Raw genomic sequence first — 23,143 nt, 5'->3', positions numbered from 1 at the left:
TTGCTTTGACAGGCACACCTTAGGTGCTTACGACTGCTATATAAATTCCTTTAGGTGTCCTTAGACTCCCAATTACTAGAGCTTGTAGTGATTCCCAGTTACTATAGAAGCTTGCATGACAGCTGGACACTTCGTTTCCCTGTGGTTCTACGTCAGATTTTGTTGAGTCTCAGTTGGACCTGATTTGTAGTGGAGGGGCAATAATCCTTTCATTACGTGTTCTTCCCTCCGCCTCCCTTATCGTCATCCCTGTCTCTCACTGCATTGTAATGAAGAAGGTGGTTGATGCATGGGGGTTCAAGCCCCCCTATCCCCGAGTTGCCAACATGTGATGGTCCTTTGGGTTGGGAGCATTTCTAGAAGAGCACCAAGACTTTATCAATGTATACCGGACGGAGGTTCGGTGCCGATCGAGCGGGATCAGAGCGGCGCGTCGGTCGGGATCCTTAGTGCTTGATCGGCGTGAGTATGTACCTGTGTCGATTGGGACGTCGCGGGTCGCGTGGTCGTGGACGATGCCGGCCGTCGCATCGTGTCGCCGCTAGAACAACGCGAGAGTTAATTAGTTGAGATGGAGAGACAATCGAAAAGCACGGGATGGAGAGCTGTGGTAGGGCTGGGGCAGTGCTCACTGGCATGCTCAAGGCCTCCCCTTGACCTTGCTCGCTCTGGAGCGGAAGAGGAGAGGCAGATCGAGGACGGAGGCGTGGAGGAGCGAGCAGGTGGAGGGAGACCGAGAGAGCAAGGCAGTCGGCCTTCGTGCGCGAGGGCTAGCTATGGTTCCTAGGTGGCTCACTACGTGAAAAACGATTTTTAGCAACGGGACAAATTTTTTGTAGGGGCGGCTGGTGATGGAGCCGCCCCTACAGTGGCGTGTTCGAGAGCCACGAGACCAGCCGCCCCTACAAATGGAACAGCAGGGGCGGCTGGTGATACGAGCCGCCCCTACAAATGGGTTGAATTTGTAGGAGCGGCTCAATCACCAGCCGCCCCATGTATTTCTATTTGTAGGGGCGGCTCAATCATGAACCGCCCCTACTGTGCGAACTACAGCCGTTTATCCGAAGTACCCCCGCCCCGCCCCCAGACGTCTGCTGCCCCCGTGCGCTCTCACACTCTCTCGCCGCCCCCACGCTACGCCAGGTGCCGAGCGGCTTCGCCGGGCCCTTGGCCGCTCGCCAGCGACGAGCGAGATCTCACGACGACCGGATCCGCATGCTCGTCGGCCGGATCCGGTGGTGGCTGGTCCGAGCTCGCCTCCCCTCCGCGCGGTGACGACCGGACTGCGGTCCTGCAAGCGCGGTGGCGGCTCAATCCGCGCGGTGGCGACCAGATCTGAGGTCCTAGCGGCTGGATCCGTGGGATTGGCGGCCTAAGCTGCGCAGAGGGCGTCCGGGCATAGCCTCCTTGGCTCCTTCCATTTCCGGTAGATCTGGGCGCCCTCAAGGTGAGCCGCCCACACCTGGAACCCTACCCCGCCTTGACCTCCTTGGCTCCTTCCATTTCCGGTAGATCTGGGCGCGATTCGCCGATCCGTAGCGCCTTGACCTGCTTGTGGTCGCGTCGCGAGGCGGCGGATCCTTCTTGTCGGTGACCTGTCCATCGTCCGAACGCGCGCGGGCTTGATATGTGAGCCTGGGAGCTGAGGGGCATTTCTGGTGTTGCCGCAAGCCATCGTCGAGCCAAGGTCCGCCGCTGTCGATCTCTCTGCTCAGAGCAGCACGGGCCCTCCTTCCTCTTCGGATGGCTCCACAGCGTCATGCTGCATCCTCCGCGCTATCTCGTGGCTCGAACCAGTGTCGCGAATCCGAGCTCGCCGGAGCTCCTGTCCGCCGACGTCCGCCCCTTTCCGGCTCCCTCCCTCTCCGGTCTGCATCCAACGCCGCGAACCCCACCATCGGCAGCGCGGTAAGCTCCCGAATGAGTCCACTCTGCTCCGCTCGCCAGCCTTGTTTGCCGGCGCCGCGTGCTCGCCATCCGCCGCGTCCTTCCTCGCCGTGCGGCCCGCGCCTTGCCTGGCGCTCGCCTCGCAAAGCGAGGGACTGATTTTTTTTCACATTTTATTGAACTGTGGAGTTAGTAAAATGCTTGTAGTTGACTAGTTGTGAGAGCACTCCAGTATTGACAATTTGTGGTGACCTAGTACTTGACTTCTATATTCCGGTGGAGTGAAATATGCCTCTTTTGTTGTTTAGTGTAGCCACACATTGCTATATGCCTTAAATTTTTGCTGCACAAGTCCACTTGCTCTATCACTTACATTTCCTGACCTGATTAATTAGATGTTAGTCCCATCGACACATGTAAGGTAGTAAGGTTTTGAAAATTTCAGCAATCCATGTTACAGCAATGGTATTACAATCTTATTCAAGTTTCACAATGTAAGCTAGCATACTTTGTCAAGCGGGTTGATTTCTTGTAAAAAATCCTTTTGGAGGCTCTTCATTCTACTGGCTATATATTCTGGTGCTTTAGCAAACCCACTAATTGCGTCAGAATATGCAATTAGCAAATTGAATGCAGATGTCCTGGAGCAATTTATAATTGTGAGATTCATCTCCAGAATTTGTTTAGTATTCTTTATGTCCTGGTATCCTTGTTGACGTGTTATTTGTACTTTTTGTTGCATGGGTATCAGGAGAACTACACTGCTCCCCGAATTGTAGCATCTGTTTTGGTAATGCATCCAAAACTTGGTACTTCTGCATACATACTTGTGAACCAGAAGTAGGAAAATTGAGAACTGCTAGTGCATACATACTTGTGATGGAGGAGGCTCTGGTGACATGAAAGGGTACCTAGGTTCAATCCCCTAGCGCTGCCTGGTGGCACCACATTGTTGGCAGCCCTCACCTCCACTAGGCCTAGCCTCTTCCCCACAACCGCCTTCTCACATTGTAGATTGTCCCAGCCATGTTGTCTCCAAGTTGAGCAATAGTTGCTTGTTCTCACTTCCATTAATCACCAGTGGCACAAGTGGTCGGGCATATTGAATTGTGGTTCCAGTTATCTGATATGTACCTAACTGCAAGTGCTAATGCTGTTTTATTTTTTGGAACATGCTACATTTCTATTTTGCCTCAACTGCAAAAGCAATACAAACATCATCACATATTGCAAAAAGATTAGAGCATCTGACATTTGTTTCACATATGATTTGCAGCTCAGTTTGCTAGAGTCATTGCCGTCACTTGCTATACATGGTTTTGTTCTTCCACTAGCTCTGCAATGAATAGCGCCAATGCTTAAAAGGGACTCAAATTCGTAAGTTAAATGCACTAATCACTAGTGAGCCCAACTTCAGTTTCTTTTTGGGTTCTTTCTTATTTGCTTGGCCTAATGGCCTTAGTTGCCTTGTTCTGAGATATACTCCTATAGATTGCCTGGTCTTTGATTTCATTTCTCCCTTTATATTTGAACACGAATAAAATATATCCCTTTATTTGGTACAAGAGAAAAAATAGAGTTCAGCATTCAGATATTATCAAAAACACATGAAGTGGACAATTTTTGAAAATTTAAGAACAAACAAGAGCCAATGTACAATTTTTCTGTTCTGAATGTGCTATGCTGGTTTCGATTATGTAAAGGAGGAATCAAATTAGATAAAAAAATTTCTGTTCGCATTGGCACCTGCCATGCTGTGCCATGTTTGTTCGTATTGGCACCTGCCATACTTTCACAACTCACAGCATCCTGCTTGCCCATTTTCAGCGAAATTCTGATACCTTCTTTTTTGTGGTGTAGATGCCGGAAGCAAGTGTGGGATTATTGCTCAGGAATGGGAGGAAACCTGTTGACTTGTAGAGGAAGAGAGATGGGCTACACAGGGACACAGGGTACAATGCATGTGGCAATGGTTTACATGCATTTCCATCTGTCATTTGTTTGTTTTTTTAAGCGAAACCATCTGTCATTTGTTCCTTCCGATACTTGGTATCTGTGCAGCTTGCGTTTAGAAGTGTTCACAAGGTGAATATTTCAGAAGTTTCTTTTTTCCGGGACATAAATTTGGGTTTCCTGATTGTGCTGTTATCTATGATAAAGGCATTGAGCATACTAGTTAGCATTTTTTAGTTGACTTGATATTTTTTTATATTTGATTTGATATGTATTACTACAATTCGCATTTGGAAGACATGTCATGGAATATTTGTTATAATCTGGTATAAATAAATGTGTATTGTCATTGAGTTTCAGTATAAGTCATGATGAAAAATATATGTTCTGGTCGAATTTGAATTGTAAATTTAATTTTTTTGGCGGAAAAATAATTTGTAGGGGCGGTTGTTACTGTAGCCGCCCCTACAAATCGATTTGTAGGGGCGGCTAGTGTTCCCAGACCGCCCCTATAAATTGATTTGTAGGGACGGCTACAGTATCAACCGCCCCTACAAATCGATTTGTAGCCACCCTTTCATAGGGGCGGCTGGCAAAACCGCCCCTACAAACGGTTACCAGCCGCCCCTAAAAACGTTTTTCTACGTAGTGGCTGAAGTTGATCTGAAGAGGTGTAGAGGGACTAGAGGCGATGGCCTGGCACGTCCTGCAGGTGGCTGAAGAGTGTCGTGTGCACGGCTTGGTGATCTACCTTGCTACTGATGCGCGGGGCCCAGGGTTCGGTGGGGCCGGACAGCAGTGAAGCTTAAGATGGATCTGTTTGATCGTGACATCCATCTAAATTGCTTGCCTTGTTCTGTAGCTGCAGAAGCGGAGAGGCTATGATCCTAGTCGGGGAGGAGCCAGCAAAGAGCAACTCCAGTAGTAGCCCCAAAATCTAGACCCTATTTTGGATTTGGATGCTTCCTTGCCGCACAAAGCTTGTTGGGGCCAGCCGATGAAGACGTAAGGCTGTTGCCTTTGGTGGTTCATCTGACTTCAGGAGCTCGCGGAGGCCATTGGAAATTGTTAGCTAATCCAATGTTCCCCTTGTGTGAACACAACAAGGGAAGGCGGCGCCGCACTAGCCCCCTGCTGTGACACTGTAGCGCTGCAGGTGCAGGTGCCGCACCGCTCACCTGCAGCACTGTAGGAACAGGCAGTGGCCGACGCGGAGTCAGCCCTGTCAGGTTATCTAGTTACTGTGGCAGCATGTGCGCTGCACATGGACTAGATAGATAGAGTTGTATAAATAGACATGAACGGCAACTCAGTAAAGAGAGTTCGGATTTGCCATATCACAGCACAGGGCTTCTGGTGTCTTGTATTGTGCGTGCTTGCTCTGTTCTCCCTTCTTCTTCTAGCTCCAGCCATAGCGTGTGGGTACGAACAACACCCTGTTCGTGGTCGGCACGGCTAGTGGGTGCTCGGCAACACTAGCGGGTGCTCGGCAAGATCGGCGGAGTGGTTCACTCGCCTGAGCCGGTGATCCTGTGGGCCAACAAGTGGTATCAGAGCCGTACAAGCGCCGTCGCCATTCTAACCGATGGCGATGACGGGCGGTTCGGAGTTGGGCGACGGCAGTGGCACTGTTGTGGCTGCCCAGCCAAGAGAGGAGGTGGTTGTTCACACGGTGCGAGAGGTCAGCGGCACCACGTGGCCGACGCTGACTCGCACTAACTATGGAGAGTGGTCGGTGACCATGAAGGTCAAGCTCAGAGCCCGACAGCTCTGGAAAGCTGTTGACATGGGCACCGACGTGGAAGAAGACGACATGTCAGCGCTGGAGGCTATCCTCGCTACTGTATCGATGGAGTACAGGGAGCCGTTGGGGGCGAAGAGCTCGGCTAAGGAGGCGTGGGAGGCTATTGCGGCGATGCGCGTCGGTAACGACCGTGCAAAGAAGGCGACAACCCAGCTTCTGAAGCAGGAGTACGCCAACCTCAAGCTCAAGGATGGTGAAACGGTGGAGGACTTCTCCCTCCGCCTGTAGACGCTCATCAGCAAGCTGAAGAGCCACGGCGTCACTATCGACGAAGAGGAGGCGGTCTCCAAGTACCTCCACTCCACGCCGGTGAAGTACATCCAGATCGCTCTCTCCATAGAGACGATGCTGGACTTGTCCACCCTCACGATTGAGGATGTGACAGGCCGTCTACGAGCGGTGGACGATCGCCTAGAGCAGGCGACAGCGACGAAGGACAGCGGGAAACTCCTACTGACGGAAGAAGAGTGGGCTGCTCGGAGGAACTCTGGGAAGGCAGCCTCCTCCAGCCACGGTGGCAATGGCAAGCGCCTCGGCAAGGCTTCTTCGGAGAAGAAGCAGGTCGACCCCAACGTCTGCAGGCGTTGCGGGAAGATGGGCCATTGGGCACAGGAGTGCCCAAATCGCAAGCAGGAGAAGAAGGCTCAGGCTCACCTGGCGCAAGCTGATGATGAGGATGAGGCCACTATCCTGATGGCGACGTTCTGTGCACTGCACGACGTCGAGGCCGAGGAGAGGGAGGAGGCGACGACGGTGGAAGGACCTGGGAAGGCCCTGAAGACCGTCAACCTCGACGAACCACGCGCCCAAGTTCACCTCGGGCATATGGGCGCCGACCAGGAGCAGCGGTGGTATCTAGACTCCGGTGCCAGCAACCACATGACGGGCTCCAAGGCATCCTTCTCCGAGCTCGACGGCAATGTTACCGGTACGGTGAAGTTTGGTGACAGCTCAAGGGTGGCTATCCAAGGGCGCGGCACCATCATCTTCAGGTGCCAGAACGGGAGCATCGCGCGCTAACGGATGTGTATTACATCCCGCAGCTGCGTTCCAGCATCATCAGCATTGGCCAGCTGGATGAGCGCGGTAGCGAGGTTCTGATCAAGGACAGTGTCCTAAGGATCAGGGACCGGGAGCAGCGACTTCTTGCCAAGGTGAAGAGGTCCCTGAACTGGCTGTACCTGCTCGACCTGAAGGTAGAGCAGCCGGTGTGCTTGGCGGCAAGGCACTCCGAGGAACCGTGGATGTGGCATGCCCGATTCAGACATCTCAGTTTTGACACGCTTGGTCGATTGGGGCAGATGGTCCGAGTGCTACCCCACATCAAGCATGGAGGCAAGCTGTGTGACAGCTGCCTAGCCGGGAAGTAGAGGTGGCTACCTTTCCCAAAGGCGGCCATGTATCACGCGAAGGAAGCTCTCGAGCTCGTTCACAGTGACCTCTACGGGCCGATCACGCCTGCTACATGCGGTGGTCGGCGGTACTTCCTCCTGCTCATGGACGATTATAGTCGCTACATGTGGCTACAACTCCTAACGAGCAAGGATGAAGCGGCGGGGACGATCAAGAAATTCAAGACGCGCGCGGAGGCCGAGAGCGGCAAGAAGCTCCGCGTGCTAAGGACGGATCGCGGCGGTGAATTCACTTCGATGGAGTTCGCTGCGTACTGCACGGATCAAGGTGTGGGGCAACATCACACCGCGCCGTACTCGCCACAATAGAATGGCATGGTGGAGCGACGGAACCAGACGGTGGTCGGCATGGCCCGATCCATGATGAAGGCCAAAGGGATGCCGGTGAAGTTCTGGGGAGAGGCGGTGACCACGGCGGTGTTCATCCTCAACCGTGCTCCGACCAAGGCCCTGACGGGCAAAACGCCGTTCGAAGCTTGGTATGGGTGCAAGCCGAACGTGTCCTTCCTCCGGATATTCGGTTGCATCGGCCACGTTAGGAAGATGAAGCCGAACCTCACCAAGCTGGAGGACAGGAGCACACCCTTGGTGTTCCTGGGCTACGCGGAGGGTACCAAGGCATACCGACTCTATGACCCACGCGGAGACAAAGTGCTTGTCTCGCGCGACGTTGTGTTCGACGAGAAGGCGGCTTGGGACTAGAGCAGTCTGAGCACGAGGGAAGCTGGCGGCTTCACCAACACCTTCGTCGTCGAGCACTTGGTCATCCACGGCAGTGGAGACGCTGTGGAACAGGTGCCAAGCACTCCGGGAGGAGAGCCGAGCACTCCGGCGGTAGAGTCGAGCACTTCTGGGGCAGTGCCGAGCACTTCGGGAGGGATGCCGAGCACTCCGGGAGGAGTGTCGTGCACTTCTGGAGGGATGCCGAGCACGCTAGGAGTGGAACCAGAAGGGTCTACAGTGGTGGTGACCACTTCAGGACGGGTGCCGAGCACTCCCGTGGCGGAGCCAAGACGTCTTGCTGTGGTACCAACCACTTCAGGACTGAGGCTGGGCACTCCTACAGTGTGGCCGAACACTGCAGGAGTTTTGATGAGTGTCCAGAAACAATGCCGAGCACTTCAGGTGCTATGCCGGGCACTCCAGCGGAAGAGGGAACTCCATCAACACCAATCGAGTTCGCCTCACCTCCAAGTGACATCACTGAGTTCGTGGACGCCTACCACAAAGGAGAGGAGTTAAGGTTCCGCAGGCTGGACAACATCATCGGCGACACAGGTCCCTCAGGCCTGGCAGGTAGGCTGCTCAACGACACAGAGCTGCTACTCGTCAATGTAGAGGAACCACCCACATTCGCGCTAGCCGAGCACGATAGAAACTGGCGACGGGTGATGCTGGAGGAAATGAAGGCGATCGAGGAAAACGAGACTTGGCAGATTGTCGATCCACCTCCAGGATGCCGTCCGATCAGCCTGAAGTGGGTGTACAAGGTCAAAAGGGACGAGCTCGGCGCCATTGTCAAGCACAAGGCGCGCCTCGTCGCCCAAGGCTTTGTACAGCGCGAGGGCATCGACTTCGAGGAGGTCTTTGCTCCAGTAGCGCGCATGGAGTCGGTCTGTTTGCTACTTGCTTTGGCGGCTGCAAAGGACTGGCGCGTCCATCACTTGGACGTTAAATCGACCTTCCTCAACGGTGAACTGGCGAAAACGGTCTTCGTCAGGCAACCTCCAGGGTTCGCCGTCAAGGGAGAGATGCACAGGGTGCTCCGACTGTGCAAGACGCTCTACGGGCTGCGGCAAGCCCCTCGAGCATGAAACGCTAAGCTTGATGCCACACTGGGCGAGCTTGGGTTTCAAAGGTGTGCAACCGAGCACGCGCTCTACACGCGACGACGAAGGAAGGAGGAGCTCGTGGTCGGCGTGTATGTGGATGACTTAATCATCACCGGCACGCGTACGGACAACATCAATAGCTTCAAGCGCGAGATGGCAGCTCGTTTTCGGATGAGCGATCTTGGCGCACTCTCCTACTACCTAGGCATCGAGGAGAGACAGGGGAAGGAGGAACTCACGCTCGGTCAGAGCGCGTATGCCTCCAAGCTATTGGAAAGGAGCGGCATGGTGGAGTGCAAGCCATGTGTGACTCCAATGGAGGAGCGACTGAAGCTGATGAAGGCCAGCACTGCGGCGAAGGTGGATGCAACACTCTACCGGAGCATCGTCGGCGGTCTACGCTACCTAGTCCACACGAGACCGGACATTGCGTTCGCCGTGGGCTACGTCAGTTGCTTCATGGAGGATCCCAGAGAGGATCACTGGGCTGCGGTGAAGCGGCTACTACGCTACATAAAGGGGACGGTGAATCATGGAATCATCTTCCCAAAGACCGGCAGGAGTAGGCTGCAGCTCACGGTGTTCAGCGATGCAGACATGGCGGGGGACATTGACGGACGACGGAGCACCTCTAGCGTGCTCGTCTTCCTTGGGTCGGCCCCAATTTCATGGATGTCGCTGAAACAGAAGGTGGTGGCGCTATCTACGTGTGAGGTAGAGTACGTAGCGGCGGCCACAGCGACGTGCCAAGTTGTGTGGCTACGCCGGCTGCTGGGTGAGCTGACCAGCGTGGAAGCTCACCCACCAGCACTGATGGTGGATAACTAGCCCGCCATCGCCCTCGTGAAGAATCCGGTTCTGCATGATCGGAGTAAACATATCGACGTGAAGTTCTACTTCCTCAGGGACTGTGTCGATGGAGGGCAGATCGTCATCGAGTTCATCGAAACTAGTCGGTAGCTCGCAGACGTCCTCACCAAGCCGCTCGGATGACTTCGACTCATGGAGCTGAAGGAGATGATCGGCATGGAGGGAATACAAGGGTTAGCAGTAGGATTAGGGGAAGATTGTTAGCTAATCCACTGTTCCCCTTGTGTGAACACAACAAGGGAAGGCGTCACCGCACTGGCCCCCTGCTGTGACACTGTAGCGCTGCAGGTGCAGACGCCGCACCGCTCACCTGCAGCACTATAGGAACAGGCAGTGGCCAGCGCAGAGTCAGCCCTGTCAGGTTATCTAGTTACTGTGGTAGCATGTGCGCTGCATATGGACTAGATGGATAGAGTTGTATAAATAGACATAAACGGCAACTAAGTAAAGAGAGTTCAGATTTGCCATATCACAGCACAGGGCTTCTGGTGTCTTGTATTGTGCGTGCTTGCTTTGTTCTCCCTTCTTCTTCTAGCTCCAGCCATAGCATGTGGGTATGGATAACACCCTGTTCGTGGTCGGCACGGCTAGTGGGTGCTCGACAACACTAGCGGGTGCTCGGCAAGATCGGCGGAGTGGTTCACTCGCCTGAGTCGGTGATCCTGTGGGCCAACAGAAATCACCGGAGCTTGACGTAGCACCAGGTAGGCGAGCTAGGGCGGTGCTTCATATGCTGGCTGCTCGTTGCTAGTGAAGGAGATGATGAAGGCCTGTTGGCCCCAGAACCAGATCTACTTGAATCTGTGTCGGGGTCACATCGAGTGGAGGCGGGTGCGCACCCGGTTGCCATCATGGCAGGCGACATCGAGGGCACACCCGAAGGGGTCGAGGGGAAATAAATTAGGTGAGGACAACCCCATGGAGGAAGCATGGACACACACTGTGGATTTGCGACACGTGTTCATACGCATGCATCCAACTAAATGAATTTATTGCTTAAATTTAGGAGGAATAGTTAGAAAGAAAAACTACATTTCTCCTATACGGATGGGATGCATACACCACTGCAGACGCCCTCTTTGCCAAGTGCTGGGGGCACTCGGCAAAGCCAGCCAAGCACTCGGCAAAGGCTTTGCCGAGTGCCGCACTCGGCAAAGGTCTCTCGGCAAAGATTTTATCGGCAAAAATTTCTTTGCCGAGTGCCAAAAATCGACACTCGGCAAAGTCTTTGCCGAGTGCCAAGCCCGCACTCGGCAAAAAAATAATTGCCGTCAACATTTGACGCCGGCTTTGCCGAGTGCCTAGGGACTGGCACTCGGCAAAATTTGAATTTTTGCCGAGAGCCAGGGCTCAGCACTCGGCAAAGAAACCATTTTTAAAAAAAAATCTTTTTAAAAATAGTCTTTGCCGAGAGGTACCACCTGGCACTCGGCAAAATTGACCTCTTTGCCGAGTGCCAGGCTGTGGCACTCGGCAAAACTGGGGAAGTGGCTGTTTTTGCAGTATTTTTTTCTAGCTTTGCCGAGTGCCACACCCCTGGCACTCGGCAAAGACTTCTTTGCCCAGTGTTGGCACTCGGCAAAGCTGGGAAATTTGCTATTTTTTTTTGTTTGTTGCTTTCCTTCGAAAGCAAACACGCAAAACTCATATAATACATGAGACAGCACACAGGCATTGAGCATCACACAAAACGCATACATAATCCATCACATACATCCATAATACATCACAAGCACATCCAACATCCATCACAAGCACATCCTCCTGCATAATCCATCACACGCACATCCAATGTGCAAATCCATGACAACATCTAAGAAGTCTTCATCCAACACAAGTCCTAGATCAAGAAAAGTCAATGAAACATGAAGGGGCACCACCTACTGCCACTGATCCCAATGGGAGCCTGAAGGGGCACCTCCGTGCAGTGGTGGACCTGTCTGGCCGGGGTGTGTGTGCTGAGGCGAAGGAGTCGGGTTCGAACCCGACGACTGTTGCTGCACAAAGGAGAATTGAATTCATTAGTATCTACACAAGCTAATGGACTTGATCAACCATATATATATACTCACCGGAGTGCCTAGAGCCAGAGGAGTAGGAGGCACAACTGGAGCAAGCAGCGACTGGGGCACCACCACACCCGGGAGAGTGGTGCCAAGGCTCGACATGAATGAGAACATGTCCTGCATCCTCTGCGCCTTGGCCGCCCTCTGGGCCCTCAGGACCTCCCACTCGGCCCTCTCAGCCTCCCTCTGGGCCCTCTCCCTCTCCCTCTCGACCCTCTCGGCCTCCCTCTCGGCCTACATCCTCTCCACAGTGGCCTGCAATATTCAATCACCAACGTTTAAACAATGCAAATGCAAGGTACATGTGTAAAAGTAATGAACGGCGAATGAAATAGAACTAACCTGGAGTGCCACCATCTGCTGCAGTGTGCTCGCCTGCCGAGGTCAAATGGGGACGGAGGAGCTCATGCTCTGTGCTCGGATCTGGGCGAGGTTGGGCACAGAGGTCGAGTCGACCATGTTGGAGGCCATCCAGTACCGGTCGTGCTGCTTCCCTCCTCCGAGCCTCATCACGAGGTCGGTATCAAGGGGGTGGGTGGCAGGGTTGAAGTCCTCCCCATGCCGCTCGCGGGCCGCCGAGGCGTAGTCGGTGAGCTTGCTGTGGACGCTCGTGTTGCTGTACGCCTCGAGCCCGTCCTCCGGGTTGTAGACGGTGTCCGGGGCTGTCGCCTTGCCCTTGTGTGCCATGGCGTACGCCATGAACTCGTTGCATTCCTGGCCATCATGCGACTGGGACTGCGAGGAAAACACAAAGATGATTAGAAGTAATAAGAATTGAGCGTTAGAACAAATAAATAAATAAGTGCGTAGCGTGTACCCCGGCCTGGGCGTACGAACTGAGGGGCCGGTTGCCTTGGTGGTGCGCCGGCCCCCCCCATCTGCAGGCGGCACTCCCAACGGAGGGCGTGCCTCTCCCTCCACTCATCGGAGACCCACTTGTCCACGATGGTCGTCCAACAGTCTCTGTGGGTGGCGCACCAAGAAGGACACATCTGCATGCCATCAAGTATTAGAAATGTTAGAATATAAAATGAAGGCTACCTATTCTTCATGGAATGAGTCAGTAACAATGTTTTATAACTTACTGCGAGGTACTGCTCCCTGGTGAGTGTCATGGTCCTGGCCTCGCTCTTCCCCGGGTACCGACCAAGGACGTCGCACGAGTGGTTGATGTGGCACTGCAGCCTCGCCTCATAGTACAGGTCCGTGACTCGGCCCCTGCATGCCCTGTCCTGCACCTTCATCACCTAGGCGGGGTCATGCCCCTCCTCCAACGTGAAGAAGTCCTGCATACAGACATCATGTGTCCTTTCATTATTTCAAGAACGTCTAATGAATTCATAGTATTGAGCAATGTAGTGTGATGTAGACTCACCCAGAACTCACACCTAATCCGCTCCTGTACGGTGCCGTACACGGCGTCCACGGCGCAGTTGAAGTGGTCCCACGTCCAGGGAGGCAACTCAACCTGGGCGTGGGTGACCAAACCAGGGTAGTGTAGGCGGATCAGGCCGCCAGGATCCCATTGCACTGCCGATGATCACCCCCGGACACAAGTTCCCAGTTCCTACAGGAGTCAGTAAGAAGAATTGTTAGTCCGCAGTTTGGTTTTCAGCATATGAACAAGAAGAGATGCAAAATGAACGGATACTTACTTGTCGCCCTTGGGACGAATCACCGGCCTCCTCTGAAACGGGATCGGCCGCGCCGGGAGCTACGAGGACCCGCGCAAGTACGGTACCGATGAGGTGCTCGAAGTGGAACCCCCCACCACCCCCCAGAGGAAGTGTCACCCCCCACCACCCCCCTAGAGGAAGTGTCACCCCCTCCTGTCTGGGGGGCCAGCTGCTGGTCCTCGTCGTCAGTGGTCGTCGTCCGGTCCTCCTCGGGCGGGGGGACGGTAGACGACTACACCGCCCTCCTCGGACGGCCTCCTGAGTCGTCCTCGCGTAGAGCGAGTTGCAGGTCCGGGTCCACCTTCCGCCCGGCATTTTGTCGAGTGCCTGCAAATACAAAGAGTAAACCAGTTAGCACAATATAGACAAATATAGAGATGCAAAATGAACGAAACATAACTAGAAAATAATAATAATATAGTATTACATGAATTAGAAATAATCTTCAGGATCGGCAGCGGCCGGATCATAAGTGTCGTCATCACTATCAATATTGTCTAACATTTCGGCCTCATCTCCATCGTTGTCATCAATGGCAACGCCAAACCGTAATCGCTCAAGCAGTGCTAAGTCTTTGGCATTTTGCACCTCTTCTCCATCATCCTCATCTCCATCGTCCTCATCAATGTCATTGTCTACTTCCATGCCCATCAGCGAAAACATGTCTATGTCAAACATGCCATCTAGCCCCTCGGGTTGATAGAACTCCCCTGTATATGTGTTTGGGTCAAAGTTGTAATCCTCATCGTTTGGGACAGGCACTTTGCCATGCGGTGATACCAACTGCGCAAGGTACCAACCCTCAAGAGTGGGATCTTTTTGGCACGCCCATGGAAGATAATAAACTTGCGTGGCCTGTTGAGCCACAATATAGACATCGTCTCCTTGATAGAGGGAATCTTGTCGAATTTCAACTTGTCCAATCTCAGGGGCGCTTCTCGTGACATTGGGATCGAACCAATGGCATTTGAATACGACTGGCTTATGACCTCCGTGAAGCTCAAAGTTGAGCTCGTATATTTCTTCGACTATGCCGTAGTAGTCGCGGTCATCGGTGCCGGGCGTACAAACTCCAGTATTCATGGTTTTTCGATTGGGCCGACTGAGCTCATGGCTTCTTGTGTGGAAGCGATAGCCATTCACATCATATACGGTGAATGACTTGACCCTATAGGAGAAGCCTTTGACAACCTGTTTCAACTCTTCATCCATTTCCGCATCCGTGCGTGCCTATAAGGTGAGGGCGGATAGATCATTACTCGCTCGTAGGAGCAAAGTGGGATGTCACAGATGGAACGATGTAAATTGGATGGTACCTTCTTTTTGAACCATGAAATGAAATTGGGCACACCGTCTTTGAGAAGACTATCTTGTTCTTGAGGGGAAGGATCCCTATTTCCTGTCCAGTATGTATTCAGAAATTCCCTGAAAAAGCAAGAGACAAGGGGGTTGGATAGATAGACGATAGTGACGACGTATGTAACAAGCTCATTGAGAACTTACTGCACATAAGGGTTCACTTCGTCAAGTGCGCCACTCATCATTCCACAAGGTCTTGGTGCTCGAAGCGCTTGCCCTGCCAAGTTGACCTTTGAAAAGGCTGAGATTTGATGACCTCTCGTCGGTGTTGTAACGAGGGATTGGATTGTGCATGCTGGGAAGGCTATCCTTATAGTATGATGTTGTAAAGTTTGACACCTCCTCAAGAATGAATGCCTCTGCCATGGATGCCTCAATTCTGGCTTTATTTCTACACTTTTTCTGAAGAACCTTTAGACATCTCTCGATTGGATAGCACCAACGGGCTTGCACGGCCCCCCCCCATTCGTGCCTCGTTAGGCAGATGCAAAATCAGATGCTGCATTAAGAGGAAGAAGCCGGGTGGGAAGATCTTCTCCATCTTATAGAGCAACACAGGTGCCACTTTCTCTAAGTCATCAATCACGGCCCGAGATAGCTCCTTGGCACAAAGCTGGCGGAAGAAATAGCTCAACTCTGCCAGGACGCGCCACACATGCTCGGGGACGAAACCTCTGGTCATCGCTGGAAGGAGCCGCTCAATCCATATGTGGAAGTCATGACTCTTCATTCCTAACACTCGGCAAGTGGACACGTTCACTCCCCTCCTCAGATTCGCCACATACCCATCAGGGAACATTAACGACTGAACCCACTGACATACTTCCATCCTTTGGTCCTTCTTCAAAATGAAATCGACCGAAGTCCTTTTCCATTTCTTGCCAGGCGCGGGAGTCTTCATCACTTGCTTTGGTCTATCGCACAGTGCTGCCAGGTCCACTCTTGCCTTAACATTGTCCTTTGACTTTTCTGTGTCCATGAGTGTTCCCCAAAGCGCCTCGGCGATATTCTTCTCTATGTGCATTAAATCAATGTTGTGTGGAAGAAGAAGATCGCTGAAATAGGGAAGCCTAGTCAAGCCCGATTTATGAGTCCACATGTGGTACTGACCATATCCATCAAAACGACCTTTCTCTTTATCAACTTTGAGAGCCTCTATCTCAGCGTGGATCTTGGCAAGGGTCATCATCTGAGGTGCAGGATCGGTGACTTCAACACCTTTCGTGAAGTTCTTGATGTCTTGTCTGAATGGATGGTCAAGGGGGAGGAACTGACGATGTTGGTCGAACGAAGAAAACTTGCCACCACTCTTCAGCCAAGTGAACCTCACACCTGCCTTGCATATTGGGCATGGGAACTTCATGTGAACACACCACCCGTAGAATAGGCCATACGCCAGGAAGTCATGCAGGGAGTAGTGGTACCACACATGCATTGTGAAGTTTCTCTTTGTAGCTCGGTCGTATGTTAGTACCCCCTTTTCCCAAGCATCGATCAAATCATCGAACACAGGCTCCATGAACACACCCATATTGTTCCCCGGATGTCCAGGAATTATGAGCGACAAAAATACGTTCTTGGGTTGAAAGATGACACCGGGGGGGGGGGAAATTCAGGGGTATCACGAACACGGGCCAACAAGTGTATGGGGCCGCGGACAATCCATATGGGTTGAACCCATCTGTTGCCAACGCTACACGTACATTGCGAGCCTCCTCAGCTTTAACATGATGTATGCCATCGAAATGGGTCCAGGCGTCGCCATCCGATGGGTGTACCATCTTGTCCGGATTGTACCTTTTGCCATTTTTGTGCCATGTCATCTGTTTCGCAGACTCCTCTATCATGTACAGCCGTTGGATCCTCGGTATGAAAGGAAGGTACCGTAGGACCTTCGTAGGGATACTCAGTTGTTCCTTCTTGCCATCACTAGTGTCGACCTCCAGGTACCTAGAGGATTTGCACTTTGGACAGTGCGTTGCTCCCTCGTGATCTTTCCTAAAAAGGACGCATCCATTCGGACAAGCATGGATCTGCTCATACGGCATCTTAAGTGCACGAAGAAGTTTCTGTGACTCGTACAAGTTCTTCGGCAGGATGTGATCCTCCGGAAGCAGGGATCCAAAAACTGCCAACATACCATCGAAGTTGTCTCGACTCATGCTAAACTGCGACTTCAACCCCATGATGCCTCCAATTGCATCCAGCTGCGATACTGTTGTCTTTTCGTGCAAGGGCTTCTGCGCGGAAGACAGCATATCATAGAACGCCTTTGCGCTTTCCTCTGGCTTCTCCTCCAATCCTTCACCGAACCGTGCCTGCTGAATGTCATCCATCCAGTCTGCTACCCCGCCATCTCCATCATAATCCTCGAGACGCTGTCTCACCACCTCCTCTCTAATATGATCAGCTTCACCATGGTGGATCCAGTGGGTATAGTTTGCCGTGAATCCATACTTGATAAGATCTTCCCCCACGAGCCTCATAATTTTTCTTTTCTTGTTGCCACATCTGCTGCATGGACACGGCATCCGGGCTGACCCTTTAGCAACCTCGCCAAATGCATGCTCCAGGAAAGCATTGGTCTTGGTCATCCATTCTGGGGTCATACTTGCGTGGCCCGTTTACATCCACTCACGGTTATCCATCCTCTGGCACATGCATATGTAAGCGAGTAATAAAAACTGCAGGTAAATCCACAAGGCGTTCCTACTATACATCTAATAGGTGAAGGATAGGTCCTAATCCCACCCGAGGATGCGTAGATGAGGTTGGCTTCCATGGTCCGCTCCTATCCAAGACAGAATTTCGGCAGCACCTCCCCGTTGTTCTCCCGATACACGTCCTGGCAGGGAGATTGTGTATCAGGAGAACAACGAAGAGGTGGTGCCGAAACTCTATCTCGGACAGGAGCGGGCCACGGAAACCAACTCATCTACGCATCCGCGGGCTGTCCAAAAAACATGGACAATCCGAAACAGGTATGGAATTTGGTATGCAAAGATCTGCATACCAACGACCGTATCTCTTTCGGATGGGAGACGCCTAACTGGGGTTACACGAGATACAAGTATGGAAGATGGGTTATACCTAGGGTGTCGGTGAGGTCAGGCTAGTGGGGCGGTGGTGAGTCGCTGCAGTGGCGAGGCGATGCGGTGCAGGCAGAACCGCAACGCCGACGAAGACGATCGGGGTCGCCGAGTGCCTCCCAACGGTCCTCGTCCTGCAAAGAAAAGGCAAATGGTTAGACTCCATTGAAAATTTCGGCAGCACCTCCCCTGCACGGAGAGGTTCCCAAAACCTACAGAAAACATTGGCACGAAGGCCAACAACCACATGTATACCAAACATAGGCACAAAGGCCATCAACCACATACATACAACAATAACTACTACTAACACTAAAACTATGAACAACAACTACAACTACTACTGTCACTACGACTTACTAACTAATACTAACACTACTAATTAACTACTACTACTAACACTACTACTTACTAACTAATACTAACATTAGGGCATACCTTGCCAGCGAGAATGCGAAGACCGAGGGCCGGCGACGACAACGGGGATGACCGCTACGGCATGAGGGTCGACGAACCGAGGCGGCACCTTTCTTCTCCTCTCTTCTCCTCTTCTCCTCTTCTCCCCTTCTCCTTCTATCCAGGACGTCATCACGTATGGTGTATCACATGTGATGATGTCCTAGTTTGTGAACACCATACGTGATGACATCCTCCAAACGTTTTCAAATTTTTACCACCGCATATGCATGTGATATCACGACATCTCGCCAAGTTTCATGATTTTTGGGATTCGTTTGAATTTTATAGAATTAAATAACCACTCGCACGCAAGTTCGTGACGTTGCCCCGTGAGCACGTTGATCGAAATTTGGAGACAGTTCCTAGATTTAGCATAAAGTGACACTAACAAACAAGAATAACATTTTTGGAATGGATCAAAACTATTATTCGATGCACCTGCAGTTCAAACCTACATTTTCCAGAAAATTGCAAGAAAACGAAATAAAGTGAAGAAATATAGCAAACAGCAATGAAATTGTGCCAAATTTGAACATGTTGTTCATGGTATAAATACAAATCTAAGAAAAAAAGTTGGTGGCAAAAAACAAAAAAAAAATTATTTTGCCGAGTGCCAAGGTTTGGCACTCGGCAAAGTGAATATTTTGCCGAGTGCTAGCCCTAGGCACTCGGCAAAGCCAATATTTTGCCGAGTGCCAAACAGAAGGCACTCGGCAAAGAGGACGGCGTTGGGTACTGTTATCCCCGGGCGCCTCTTTGCCGAGTGCCCAACTTTGCCGAGTGTCTGGCACTAGGCAAAGTTTGGCTTTGCCGAGTGCCTTATTTTGCCGAGTGCCAGACACTCGGCAAAGCCCTATTTGCCGAGTGCCAAGTTTCGCCGAGTGCGGCACTCGGCAAAGGTGGCCTTTGCCGAGTGCCCGATATTTGGCACTCGGCAAAGATTTGAGCACTGGGCAAAGTCTCGGTTTCCTGTAGTGATAAGCATGGTCACATATCACAGATCAATAGTAGGTGCCAATGGTTGCTCCATAGTGACCATCCCCTTCGACAAACTTCAGGTACCATGCACCTTGCATCGGGCGTTTATGGCCTCGGCAAACATCGGAGTGCGCATGTCGGGCAGCAAGCGTAGGGCGTAGGGGCGGCAGGGTGCAGCGTTGGCACAGCTGGCGTGGCGAGTGACAACCACCGGAGACATCGACGCTTAGCGTGCGCGTCGGGGCCTTTGGCGCGAGTCGCATGAGCATGAGCGTGTGCGACGGACAGGGAGGTTGACAGGTAATCTTCAAAGCACTCGTCATCTTTTGTAATTTTGTTATTATCAAAACCTAGCATTGTTCCTGCCAGTTCACTTTGCAGGGCCACTGCCAAGCCATTTTCAAAACAGGTAATTCAGACATGATTGAATGGATGCACTACTACAGAATGGACTTGTTGTCCCGGGCGGTAACGGCCTTTAGTCCCGGTTACCATGACGGGACAACGATCCCAGGACTAAAGGTGGAACCTTCAGTCCCGGGTCATCGAGCCGGGACTAAAGAGGGACCTTTAGTCCCAGTTGGTGTTACCAACCGGGACTAAAGGCCCTCCAACCGAGCAAACCTGGCGCACCCTTCACTACTAGAGAATAGACTTTAGAACGATGTCCCAGTTTAGCATTAGCCTCGGCATTTTTTGCGCCCAGGACTAAAGGACCCTTTAGTCCCGGTTGGTAATACCAACCGGGACTAAAGGTCCCTGCCCAACGGTCGTTCGCGGGGCAGGGATCTTTAGTCCCGGCTGGTATTACCAACCGGGACTAAAGGTTTACCTTTAGTCCCGGTTGGTAATACCAACCGGGACTAAAGCTTTTAGTCCCGGTTTGGGTGATGCCCCGGGAATAAAGATTAATCTTTAGTTCCGGTTTGGACCCCTAACCGGGACTAATTATCCCGGCCTATAATTCAGCTCATTTCTTCCTCCCCGAGCCCGAGCCATTCCATTCAAACTCACTGCCTCTGTTCTTCAGCTTGCTGTTGTTCTTGCTCTCTCCCCCTCCATTGGTATTGCTCTTCGATTTTGGAGGTAACAAACTTAATCCTCTTATGTTTTATCAGTAGCTTATCTTATTTTACGATGTAGATGCATGTGTAACTTTATATGTTGGACTTTATTATGATTTTATGTCATTTTTAGCTCAAAATGACATGACGATTTGCATATATGTTTGGATAAACAAAAGTTAAATTAGTTCATCAAATGAAATGAAATACTTAGAAATCATGCATTTTATTTTTTAGAATTAAATTTTCCATGAAATGAAAAACTTAGAAAATAGTTAGAAAATTGTAGAAAATCCATACTAGTTGAACTTGCGGACCGTGTTCAGGTCGGCGAGCATGTTCTCTGCCGAGCGGTAACGGACGTCAAGGAGGAGCTTTGATTCTACGAGGGAGAGTGGCAACGGTCGTGGAAGACCGTGTTCCCTTTCTCGTAGAATCGGAGCTCTTCCTTGGCCAAGTACGGTGCCGTCCGGTGGAGAAATGCTCGCCAAGTTGATCACGTAAGCAAGGTCAACTAGTACGGATGGTTATTTATTGAAACATGTTTTGGAGCTATAATTTGATGGATATTTGATAACTTCAGACCTATAAATGTCATCTACAAATGTTACTATCCTCGGCAACCTAAATGTCCGTGAGCTCGCCGATATCGAGCATGTCACTTAGAATTATTTTTTCCATGAAATGAACTACTTAGAAATCATGCCTTTTTTTAGAATTAAATTTTCCATGAAATGAAAAACTTAGTAAATAGTTAGAAAATTATAGAAAATCCGTACTAGTTGAACTTGCGGACCGTGTTCAGCTCGGCCAACATGTTCTCTGCCGAGCGGTAACAGACGTCAAGGAGGAGCTTTGATTCTACGAGGGAGAGCGGCAACGGTCGTGGAAGACCGTGTTCCCTTTCTCGTAGAATCGGAGCTCTTCCTTGGCCAAGTACGGTGCCGTCCGGTGGAGAAATGCTGGCCGAGATGATCACGTAAGCAAGGTCAACTAGTACGGATGGTTATTTATTGAAACATGTGAAATCTGTACTAGTTTTGTTTAAATATATCATTTTAGAAAATATGAAATTTACACTAGTTTGCAAAAATAAGTATAGAAAGTAGATGACAATTGGTACCGGATCCTCGGCCTCTCGTTCGATTGCGAAACGACTGAGGCCAGAACTCCCTCTCATTATCTGCGGCAAGTGTAAGCAGAAGATTGTGATAGAGTACCGAGTCAAGAGACAGGGACCCAACAAGGGTCATGTTTTCTACAAGTGCCCGGATCGCGATGTGAGTTTCTTACGCATTTTATAATTATGGCTAATTGACCTGCTTTTCTTGAATATTTTTGACTAAATATTTTTTGGCTTTAATTTCAGTGGGAGGGCAATGGATGCGATGGTTGGTACTGGGAGGAAGATTATGCTACATACGTGTAGAATTTGGGTGCGCTTGAGGTAGCGGCTGCTGCTGATGAGGCAGTGAGCCAGCAGGAGAAGCTTATTGATATTCAACAGAAGAATGATTTATCTGTTTTAGTTGCATACGATCACGAAATAATTATGTTACTGAAGTGCATTGTAGTTTTAGTTTGTTTAGTGATAGTTGGGATTGCTTACGTTGTAGCCAGGCTTAGTTAATTAATCAACCGTGTGTGTGTCATTTATGTTGTGTAATAAAATACTTAATTATGTTCAAGGTTTTCATAATTTGTCGTGTAATACAGATTATGTCACGCCATTGGATGTACAATGTCGATCGCCGCTCCCAAGACTTTATTGAGGGCTTGCACTATTTCTTAGGTGTGGCCGAGGCAAGAATTTAAAGGAACTTTAGGGAAGAAAACATATATCGGCATGGAAGACGATTATTTCAATAAAGCACACTACACAGTTCTTCAGAACTCGTCATTGGTGCATCCGTACATCGAGATACATAAGGAGTTCTTACGATCTAAGTTTCTAGGGAAGACTAAAGCTTGGATTAGGCGTCAGCACATGGAAAGTTTCAGTGGTTGGTTGCGAAAAGAATGTCAAGGCGATGACAATATTGATGAGCAACTGTATTTGTTGGCTAGGCAGCCATCGTGGCATATCCTCACGTACCAAGGGTACGAGATAAATGGAAATACATTTTACACAGTTGCCCAAGATAAAAGGTATTCAGAGTTTTTTCATCTGAGGTCATTTAGTGTCTCATTTGAGCAAGTTTGACCAAGTCAAATTTGGTCAAATAAAAAAACAACACTTTGACTCTAGTATTATGAACTCTAAATGATTTCAAATTGAAAAGTTTTGAATACCAAGTTTATTAAACTCAAAAATATCTACAATTGTTGTTTTGGTCAACTTTCCATTTGAGAAAGTTTGGACGGTTCAAATTTGTGATTTTTAAATTTTGACGCCTACAAACTAGTTTTCGGGACCCTAGATTGTCTCAAATTGAAAAGTTTTGAATACCAAATTTGTTAAGCTCATCAATATCTACAATCCTTATATAGGCCATTTTTTCATTTGAGAAAGCTTGAACAAAATGTAGTTCAAATTTCACAAGTGTGTGACATAGTTTTAGAAAGTCTATATGAGATTCAAGAAGTTGTGACTAGTGTTTGATAAAAATTTCTCAAATGGGAAAAATGAGCTAAGTAACAATTGTAGATCTTGCTGAGATGATCAAACTTAGTATTCAGAGATTTTTCATCTGA

General features: G+C 50.5%; 1 long non-coding RNA gene across 3 annotated transcripts; it reads left to right on the top strand.

Moving 5' to 3' along the window:
• Positions 1–1,392: 1,392 nt before the first annotated feature.
• LOC136485684 (uncharacterized) lies at positions 1,393–4,193 on the top strand. 3 transcript variants are annotated; one of them, XR_010766516.1, is made up of 3 exons: positions 1,393–1,908; positions 3,164–3,264; positions 3,748–4,193. It is a non-coding gene; the product is annotated as an uncharacterized lncRNA (long non-coding RNA). The 3 variants fall into 3 exon arrangements; XR_010766517.1 differs by lacking the exon at positions 1,393–1,908 and adding an exon at positions 2,443–2,677; XR_010766515.1 differs by lacking the exon at positions 1,393–1,908 and having other exon boundaries at positions 2,686–3,264.
• Positions 4,194–23,143: the final 18,950 nt, after the last annotated feature.

Source organism: Miscanthus floridulus, chromosome 10, assembly GCF_019320115.1.
Source record: "Miscanthus floridulus cultivar M001 chromosome 10, ASM1932011v1, whole genome shotgun sequence".
NCBI lineage: Eukaryota > Viridiplantae > Streptophyta > Magnoliopsida > Poales > Poaceae > Miscanthus > Miscanthus floridulus.
This window is presented reverse-complemented; position numbering and strand designations above follow the sequence as displayed.